Here is a 10,520-nt window from a genome sequence, read left to right on the forward strand (position 1 = left end):
ATTTCTAGCTTAGTGACATGTATCATGTATCAGAAAAAAGTACCTTGGCTGTTCCTCAGAGACAGACAGAAAAATTGCAGATTGATCCGCCTCACAGCTCTGCTTCAATACTGCTGGACCAACTTCCTCCGGGGTGGACATGACTGGGCTATCTGCTAAACTGTCAGCGCTGTAAAATGAGGAGAACAAACATTCGAGTGTGGTACCAGGTGAAAGTAACATTTCTAGCTTAGTGACATGTATCATGTATCAGAAAAAAGTACCTTGGCTGTTCCTTAGAGACAGACAGAAAAATTGCAGATTGATCCTCCTCACAGCTCTGCTTCAATACTGCTGGACCACCTTCTTCGGTTGTGGACATGACTGGGCTATCTGCTAAACTGTCAGCGCTGTAAAATGAGGAGAACAAACATTCGAGTGTGGTACCAGGTGAAAGTAACATTTCTAGCTTAGTGACATGTATCATGTATCAGAAAAAAGTACCTTGGCTGTTCCTCAGAGACAGACAGAAAAATTGCAGATTGATCCGCCTCACAGCTCTGCTTCCATACTGCTGGACCAACTTCCTCCGGGGTGGACATGACTGGGCTATCTGCTAAACTGTCAGCGCTGTAAAATGAGGAGAACAAACATTCGAGTGTGGTACCAGGTGAAAGTAACATTTCTAGCTTAGTGACATGTATCATGTATCAGAAATAAATACCTTGGCTGTTCCTTAGAGACAGACGGAAAAATTGCAGATTGATCCGCCTCAGAGCTCTGCTTCAATACTGCTGGACCACCTTCTTCGGTTGTGGACATGACTGGGCTATCTGCTAAACTGTCAGCACTGTAAAATGAGGAGAACAAATATTCGAGTGTGGTACCAAGTGAAAGTAACATTTTTAGCTTAGTGACATGTATCATGTATCAGAAAAAATACCTTGGCTGTTCCTCAGAGACAGACAGAAAAATTGCAGATTGATCCGCCTCACAGCTCTGCTTCAATATTGCTGGACCACCTTCTTCGGTTGTGGACATGACTGGGCTATCTGCTAAACTGTCAGCGCTGTAAAATGAGGAAAATAAACATTCGAGTGTGGTACCAGGTGAAAGTAACATTTCTAGCTTAGTGACATGTATCATGTATCAGAAAAAAGTACCTTGGCTGTTCCTCAGAGACAGACAGAAAAATTGCAGATTGATCCGCCTCACAGCTCTGCTTCAATACTGCTGGACCAACTTCCTCCGGGGTGGACATGACTGGGCTATCTGCTAAACTGTCAGCGCTGTAAAATGAGGAGAACAAACATTCGAGTGTGGTACCAGGTGAAAGTAACATTTCTAGCTTAGTGACATGTATCATGTATCAGAAAAAAGTACCTTGGCTGTTCCTCAGAGACAGACAGAAAAATTGCAGATTGATCCTCCTCACAGCTCTGCTTCAATACTGCTGAACCACCTTCCTCCGGGGTGGACATGACTGGGCTATCTGCTAAACTGTCAGCGCTGTAAAATGAAGAAAATAAACATTCGAGTGTGGTACCAGGTGAAAGTAACATTTCTAGCTTAGTGACATGTATCATGTATCAGAAAAAAGTACCTTGGCTGTTCCTCAGAGACAGACAGAAAAATTGCAGATTGATCCGCCTCACAGCTCTGCTTCAATACTGCTGGACCAACTTCCTCCGGGGTGGACATGACTGGGCTATCTGCTAAACTGTCAGCGCTGTAAAATGAGGAGAACAACTATTCGAGTGTGGTCCCAGGTGAAAGTAACATTTCTAGCTTAGTGACATGTATCATGTATCAGAAAAAAGTACCTTGGCTGTTCCTCAGAGACAGACAGAAAAATTGCAGATTGATCCTCCTCACAGCTCTGCTTCAATACTGCTGGACCAACCTCCTCCGGGGTGGACATGACTGGGCTATCTGCTAAACTGTCAGCGCTGTAAAATGAGGAGAACAAACATTCGAGTGTGGTACCAGGTGAAAGTAACATTTCTAGCTTAGTGACATGTATCATGTATCAGAAAAAAGTACCTTGGCTGTTCCTTAGAGACAGACGGTAAAATTGCAGATTGATCCGCCTCACAGCTCTGCTTCAATACTGCTGGACCAACTTCTTTCGGGGTGGACATGACTGGGCTATCTGCTAAACTGTCAGCGCTGTAAAATGAGGAAAATAAACATTCGAGTGTGGTACCAGGTGAAAGTAACATTTCTAGCTTAGTGACATGTATCATGTATCAGAAAAAAGTACCTTGGCTGTTCCCCAGAGACAGACAGAAAAATTGCAGATTGATCCGCCTCACAGCTCTGCTTCAATACTGCTGGACCAACTTCCTCCGGGGTGGACATGACTGGGCTATCTGCTAAACTGTCAGCGCTGTAAAATGAGGAGAACAAACATTCGAGTGTGGTACCAGGTGAAAGTAACATTTCTAGCTTAGTGACATGTATCATGTGTCAGAAATAAATACCTTGGCTGTTTCTTAGAGACAGACGGAAAAATTGCAGATTGATCCGCCTCAGAGCTCTGCTTCAATACTGCTGGACCACCTTCTTCGGTTGTGGACATGACTGGGCTATCTGCTAAACTGTCAGCGCTGTAAAATGAGGAGAACAAATATTCGAGTGTGGTACCAAGTGAAAGAAACATTTTTAGCTTAGTGACATGTATCATGTATCAGAAAAAAATACCTTGGCTGTTCCTCAGAGACAGACAGAAAAATTGCAGATTGATCCGCCTCACAGCTCTGCTTCAATACTGCTGGACCACCTTCTTCGGTTGTGGACATGACTGGGCTATCTGCTAAACTTGTCAGCGCTGTAAAATGAGGAAAATAAACATTCGAGTGTGGTACCAGGTGAAAGTAACATTTCTAGCTTAGTGACATGTATCATGTATCAGAAAAAAGTACCTTGGCTGTTCCTCAGAGACAGACAGAAAAATTGCAGATTGATCCGCCTCACAGCTCTGCTTCAATACTGCTGGACCAACTTCCTCCAGGGTGGACATGACTGGGCTATCTGCTAAACTGTCAGCGCTGTAAAATGAGGAGAACAAACATTCGAGTGTGGTACCAGGTGAAAGTAACATTTCTAGCTTAGTGACATGTATCATGTATCAGAAAAAAGTACCTTGGCTGTTCCTCAGAGACAGACAGAAAAATTGCAGATTGATCCTCCTCACAGCTCTGCTTCAATACTGCTGAACCACCTTCCTCCGGGGTGGACATGACTGGGCTATCTGCTAAACTGTCAGCGCTGTAAAATGAAGAAAATAAACATTCGAGTGTGGTACCAGGTGAAAGTAACATTTCTAGCTTAGTGACATGTATCATGTATCAGAAAAAAAGTACCTTGGCTGTTCCTCAGAGACAGACAGAAAAATTGCAGATTGATCCGCCTCACAGCTCTGCTTCAATACTGCTGGACCAACTTCCTCCGGGGTGGACATGACTGGGCTATCTGCTAAACTGTCAGCGCTGTAAAATGAGGAGAACAAACATTCGAGTGTGGTACCAGGTGAAAGTAACATTTCTAGCTTAGTGACATGTATCATGTATCAGAAAAAAGTACCTTGGCTGTTCCTCAGAGACAGACAGAAAAATTGCAGATTGATCCTCCTCACAGCTCTGCTTCAATACTGCTGGACCAACTTCCTCCGGGGTGGACATGACTGGGCTATCTGCTAAACTGTCAGCGCTGTAAAATGAGGAGAACAAACATTCGAGTGTGGTACCAGGTGAAAGTAACATTTCTAGCTTAGTGACATGTATCATGTATCAGAAAAAAGTACCTTGGCTGTTCCTTAGAGACAGACGGTAAAATTGCAGATTGATCCGCCTCACAGCTCTGCTTCAATACTGCTGGACCAACTTCTTTCGGGATGGACATGACTGGGCTATCTGCTAAACTGTCAGCGCTGTAAAATGAGGAAAATAAACATTCGAGTGTGGTACCAGGTGAAAGTAACATTTCTAGCTTAGTGACATGTATCATGTATCAGAAAAAAGTACCTTGGCTGTTCCTCAGAGACAGACAGAAAAATTGCAGATTGATCCGCCTCACAGCTCTGCTTCAATACTGCTGGACCAACTTCCTCCGGGGTGGACATGACTGGGCTATCTGCTAAACTGTCAGCGCTGTAAAATGAGGAGAACAAACATTCGAGTGTGGTACCAGGTGAAAGTAACATTTCTAGCTTAGTGACATGTATCATGTATCAGAAATAAATACCTTGGCTGTTCCTTAGAGACAGACGGAAAAATTGCAGATTGATCCGCCTCAGAGCTCTGCTTCAATACTGCTGGACCACCTTCTTCGGTTGTGGACATGACTGGGCTATCTGCTAAACTGTCAGCGCTGTAAAATGAGGAGAACAAATATTCGAGTGTGGTACCAAGTGAAAGAAACATTTTTAGCTTAGTGACATGTATCATGTATCAGAAAAAAATACCTTGGCTGTTCCTCAGAGACAGACAGAAAAATTGCAGATTGATCCGCCTCACAGCTCTGCTTCAATACTGCTGGACCACCTTCTTCGGTTGTGGACATGACTGGGCTATCTGCTAAACTGTCAGCGCTGTAAAATGAGGAAAATAAACATTCGAGTGTGGTACCAGGTGAAAGTAACATTTCTAGCTTAGTGACATGTATCATGTATCAGAAAAAAGTACCTTGGCTGTTCCTCAGAGACAGACAGAAAAATTGCAGATTGATCCGCCTCACAGCTCTGCTTCAATACTGCTGGACCAACTTCCTCCGGGGTGGACATGACTGGGCTATCTGCTAAACTGTCAGCGCTGTAAAATGAGGAGAACAAACATTCGAGTGTGGTACCAGGTGAAAGTAACATTTCTAGCTTAGTGACATGTATCATGTATCAGAAAAAAGTACCTTGGCTGTTCCTCAGAGACAGACAGAAAAATTGCAGATTGATCCTCCTCACAGCTCTGCTTCAATACTGCTGAACCACCTTCCTCCGGGGTGGACATGACTGGGCTATCTGCTAAACTGTCAGCGCTGTAAAATGAAGAAAATAAACATTCGAGTGTGGTACCAGGTGAAAGTAACATTTCTAGCTTAGTGACATGTATCATGTATCAGAAAAAAGTACCTTGGCTGTTCCTCAGAGACAGACAGAAAAATTGCAGATTGATCCGCCTCACAGCTCTGCTTCAATACTGCTGGACCAACTTCCTCCGGGGTGGACATGACTGGGCTATCTGCTAAACTGTCAGCGCTGTAAAATGAGGAGAACAAACATTCGAGTGTGGTACCAGGTGAAAGTAACATTTCTAGCTTAGTGACATGTATCATGTATCAGAAAAAAGTACCTTGGCTGTTCCTCAGAGACAGACAGAAAAATTGCAGATTGATCCTCCTCCAGCTCTGCTTCAATACTGCTGGACCAACTTCCTCCGGGGTGGACATGACTGGGCTATCTGCTAAACTGTCAGCGCTGTAAAATGAGGAGAACAAACATTCGAGTGTGGTATCAGGTGAAAGTAACATTTCTAGCTTAGTGACATGTATCATGTATCAGAAAAAAGTACCTTGGCTGTTCCTTAGAGACAGACGGTAAAATTGCAGATTGATCCGCCTCACAGCTCTGCTTCAATACTGCTGGACCAACTTCTTTCGGGGTGGACATGACTGGGCTATCTGCTAAACTCTCAGCGCTGTAAAATGAGGAGAAAAAACATTTGAGTGTGGTACCAGGTGAAAAACAAACAATATATCTTAATATTTATATTAATTATTTGATCTTAATATCTCCAGTAATTTAAAATGTTCTTTTAGTGCAGATTTGATGATAATTAGTTTTCAATCTGTATAGGTTATGATTAAAAATTCAAATTATTCACTTACTACATCTTCTCGTCAAATGAAATATCCCCAATGGAAATGTCAACGTCCAGAAGCAAATCGGAGAGCCAACTACTTCCCATCTCTGTGTCATTGTTCTCCTCTTCATCATCAGTTTCCATGTTGGTAGCTTCATAATCAGTTTTACATGTACTATGTTTGTCAGTGCGAAGCAAGACAACGAAGTGATTTGGAAACCATTCCTTTGCAGCAAGCATGCAGCCATCAATATGCGTCCACATTATGGTAACAGGTGGAAGAGTAGTCAGTCCGGATTTGGCAAATGGAACAAAATATCTGTCTAGGTCATGATGGACAGTCCTTCCACCATATATTGGGTAGTGTGAAATAACTTTTCGCATCAAAATGTTAGCAAGAGATGCTAACTGCCAAATGCCCATGTACGCGCCACTTTTACAAATACCTAAAGTTTCTGACTGAAAGATATGACGGATGGTCTGCTTTGTCAGACGTTGAGCTGTGTATTTATCAGAGAACATTGCAAACCTTTTTGCTACGTCTTTTGAAATAGAACCGCCTGCTTTCAAGTAGCGGTCTTCTAAATATTTGTCTGCTTGATATACCAATTCAAGTACAATTCTTACTCTCATTTCCGTATATTTTTCTTCTGTTCCGTATACCAACAAACTTGCACATCTCGGCAAACAATTTCCGTCCCCAAAAATGGTTGTGGGATACATTCCAGCATCAATTAGTTCCTTTTTCACTAGCGGCACTGAAGTCTTATCAATTGGCCTTTTGCTGAACACAAATGTTATTTCGTTCTGTTCAGGCAGCTCAGGCTGTTGCCTATGCATATTTCTTACTTTGTCATCCAGTTCTTTATAGGTTTTGCACGATGCAAGTTGAGCTTGAAGCTTTTTGAAAATGCTGTCTCTATTCACTTCACCTAATATTATATCATCATCTTTGCTTAATCTTCTCGTTTTAGCTCCTATATCTGAAACACAGGCAGCCTTTCTTTTATCATGTTTCTGCTGTGCTTCAACTTGATCCAGATTCTCTCCAGCAGCTTTTACTTTGCTCATTCGTCTCGTTTTGGCACCAATACCTGCGTCACTAGCAGCCTTTCTTTTAACATTTTTCTGCTGCGCTTCAACTCTTTTATCAACTTTATCCAGATGCTCTATATCACTAATATTCTTCGAATCAGTTTCACCAGCAGCTATTACCTTGCCCATTCGTCTTGTTCTAGCTTCAAAATCTGCGTCAGTAGCAGACTTTCTTTCAACATTTATCTGAAGCGCTTTAACTTTGATATCAACTTTATCAAGATGATTGTTAGCTGCAATTATTTTTGAATCAGTTTTACAAGCAGGTTTTCCTTTGCTCAATCGTCTCGTTTTATGTCCAGTATCTGCATCACCAGCACCCTTTCCATTTTTTTGCTGCGCTTCAAACTTTATTTCCTTTTCATCCAAATGCTTTCCTTTGCCCAATCGTCTCGTTTTAGGTCCTGTATCTGCATCACCTGCAGCCTTTCCATTTTTTTGCTGCGCTTCAACTTTTATTTCATTTTTATCCAAATGTTTGTTAGCTCCAACTTTTTTGAATCAGTATCAACAGTAGCTTTTTCTTTTACACATTTCTTTGTGCCTGCGTTACTCTTGACAAGTACTTGGTGAGTATATTCTCCAACGACTTCAGAATTTATGCATTTTCCTGTGATCGTCTGGCATTCTAGACAGAAACATGACAGGCGACGTGTTTTCAATTCATATGTTTGCTTGGTATTTCTCACTTGATGAACATTTCTTATTCCTTTCATTGTGTGAACACATGTTTCATCCCCACTTCTGTTGACTTCATCAATATCTACTAGGTGAAAATGCCTCTTCACACCTGGTTCATCAATCATTAAGTTGTCTTTTGAGTTACAACATTTTTGAAGGTCTTCTGCTCCCGAAACAATCACCTGTCTCCCTAAAATAGCTTTGTCCACTGCTCTATTTAGTGACCCTAGCTCGCCATCTGCCTCACTCTTTCCATGATCTGATCCAAAATAATTCCAGTCAATATCCGTTTCAAGAAGTGACAATGAAGCCATGGATCCTTTACCTTTGTATTGGGAAGCACAACCGTCAGAAAAAACGAACAGTTTCTTGACAGGAATATGTTCTCTCAGGTAACTTTCCGCCTTTTGAAAATAATGCTGAACAGCAAAATAATCATGCTTCAGATCATCAGACACAAAAATCATTGCATCTCGTACTATTAAACCGGGAACTGAGGGAGACTGGTAAAACATCACTACAGGATGCACAGTTACTTGTTTTGCCGAGAAGAAATCAGATTTGGCTTGGTCTTGATGTTGAATTGTCCGATTTTTCCCAAAGTCGACAACCATTAACGCTGATTTAGGTGGAACATTTTTCTTCAACCTGGTGAATTGCATCTGTTGCCATTCCGCCTCAAAATGATGTTTTGGGAAAGAGGCTCCCTGAGTGGGGCTCTCAAAATCTTTTACCAGTTCCTGTACTGCTTGGTAAAGACTACCTTTCTTTGTCGTAAGACGCTTTCGGACAATTCCTCCCTCCTCTGTTCGCTCCCAATGATGCCAAACAACTTTCTGATGTGACTCCAGTTCAAGTAGGGGCTTGTAATGCTCACGGATTGTCTGTCCGAAATCCTCACAAGCATTACATTGCTTATAAATGCAACTTATTGCATGGAATCGAGAGGTGTCTGATTTCGCACAAAGAACTATGTCCATAAAGCCAGATATTTCAAGTTTAATATTTCTCGACATTATATGAAAAACAAAACAACAAGCTGATACATACATGTATATTATATAAAGAAAATTAATAAATTTATCAATAAAATTCATCATCATCACCACCACCACCACCACCACTGGATTACTGAATGCAGTGAGTTTATAAAACAACAAACACCAACTCAAATATGTTAGTATATGAAATACTCACATCATCTCTATCAGATGTGACTGCCTTGTGGATAGACATGGATGTCAAATCTGTCTCAATGATCCAACAAAGTATTTAATGAAGGCTGGAATTCTTCATATAACCCCGATTTGTTGACTTAGTAATATTCAGTCATTTTCCTGCCTGAAAGAAATTAGACTTCTGATTATCAACCAACAGAAACTACAACCGTAAAATACAAATGTACATTTATTAATTATACATTCTGCACTAATATCCGTTTTAGCCAAGAGTAAGGGTTGGTAGGCACAAATGTGTAGTTGTTGTGCATATGGTTGATAATGATTCACAACAGTATGGCGTTCAACGAGACCTACACCAAGCAAATGAATGTCGCTTGTGTCCAAGCTGTCGTGGCTTCCAGCCCGAAACCATGTACATCTTTTCTTACAGGTTTATTTTGAAAATATGCAGTTTGTAAACAAATAATGGGTATGTTCATGTATTATGGTATGTTAGGAATAGGTCACATACCAAAACACATCATTTTTAAACAAAATTTTAAGTCTAATATTTTTCTAAGATAAAACAATCAAATAAAAAATAACATACTCATATCATGTACATAAATGATGTACATAAGTACATTTAAAAATATGTAACCTGTATAATGCACCAGTCAACTGTAACCACAGCCCCCAGGCCTGGGGATATGCCGGGGATAGCCGGGGAAATGGGCTGTGTTTTTACCTTTCAGGTGGCCTCGCAGCGCCGGGTGAATGCGGTGGTTTTGTCTTTGAGCAAAATATAGCAGGGCATATGCCTTACCTAAGCTCCCTGGGGTACGGGGGCATATGGCGGGGATTTGACCATCAGTTCATCCCCGCAGGACAAGGATTTTACCTGGGGTTGGCTGGACCGAAAGTCAAAGTCCCAGCTTTTCCTCGACCTGGGTGCGGGGGGGGGGGGGCGTGGTTACAATTGACTGGTGCATTAGAAGTAGATGTAATGTATGTAACATGTATACCTGGTAGTTATAGTACATGTAAAAATATTAACACGCTGTCTTAACATTTGGCAAATAAAAATGATTTAAGATTTCCAAAGATAAATTAAAAAACAAACATTTTTGAACACATAAACGTACACAACTACTCAAGGATACTTACACGAATAGCACTTTGATACGAATATCCCAGTTCCATGCTGATTGTTGACATTCGTTTTTTTCGACAGAAAATCTTCTCTTACGCGTATAATTCACTTATAATCCATGTTTTACTGTAATGACTCAAATTGTTAGATGTATCGTAATCAACTGGCAGTGTGCACTGTTAGTGTTTTAAACGTATATTCATGAGAAAACATCACCTAGTTTCCAACTATACAGTAGCGGGGAAATACCTTCTGGTTCTAAAAATAGCAACATCCGGATATGTGTAGTGTTCTAAAAATAAAACAACTCGGGGGGCAATCGTGATAAAATTTTACTAATGTCACCTTCAACATATCAACAAATAAAGTTAGGTGAACATTTAATTCCAATATCAATTAAATTAAAGAAAACAGCTTACCTCATGGTTTAGCAATGCAGTAAACATAACAAAACAACATAAAACATAAGCATTTTTAATCATAATAAAATAACAGTAAAACCCAACTGTCAATCAACTTAAAAACCGCTCCTACCACTAACTAAAATAAATTCCCATTCCATAATAGGCGCGCACTTCAGTGCGGCGCCAAAATTAT

This window comes from Mya arenaria, chromosome 5 (assembly GCF_026914265.1).
Source record: "Mya arenaria isolate MELC-2E11 chromosome 5, ASM2691426v1".
NCBI classification, from domain to species: domain Eukaryota; kingdom Metazoa; phylum Mollusca; class Bivalvia; order Myida; family Myidae; genus Mya; species Mya arenaria.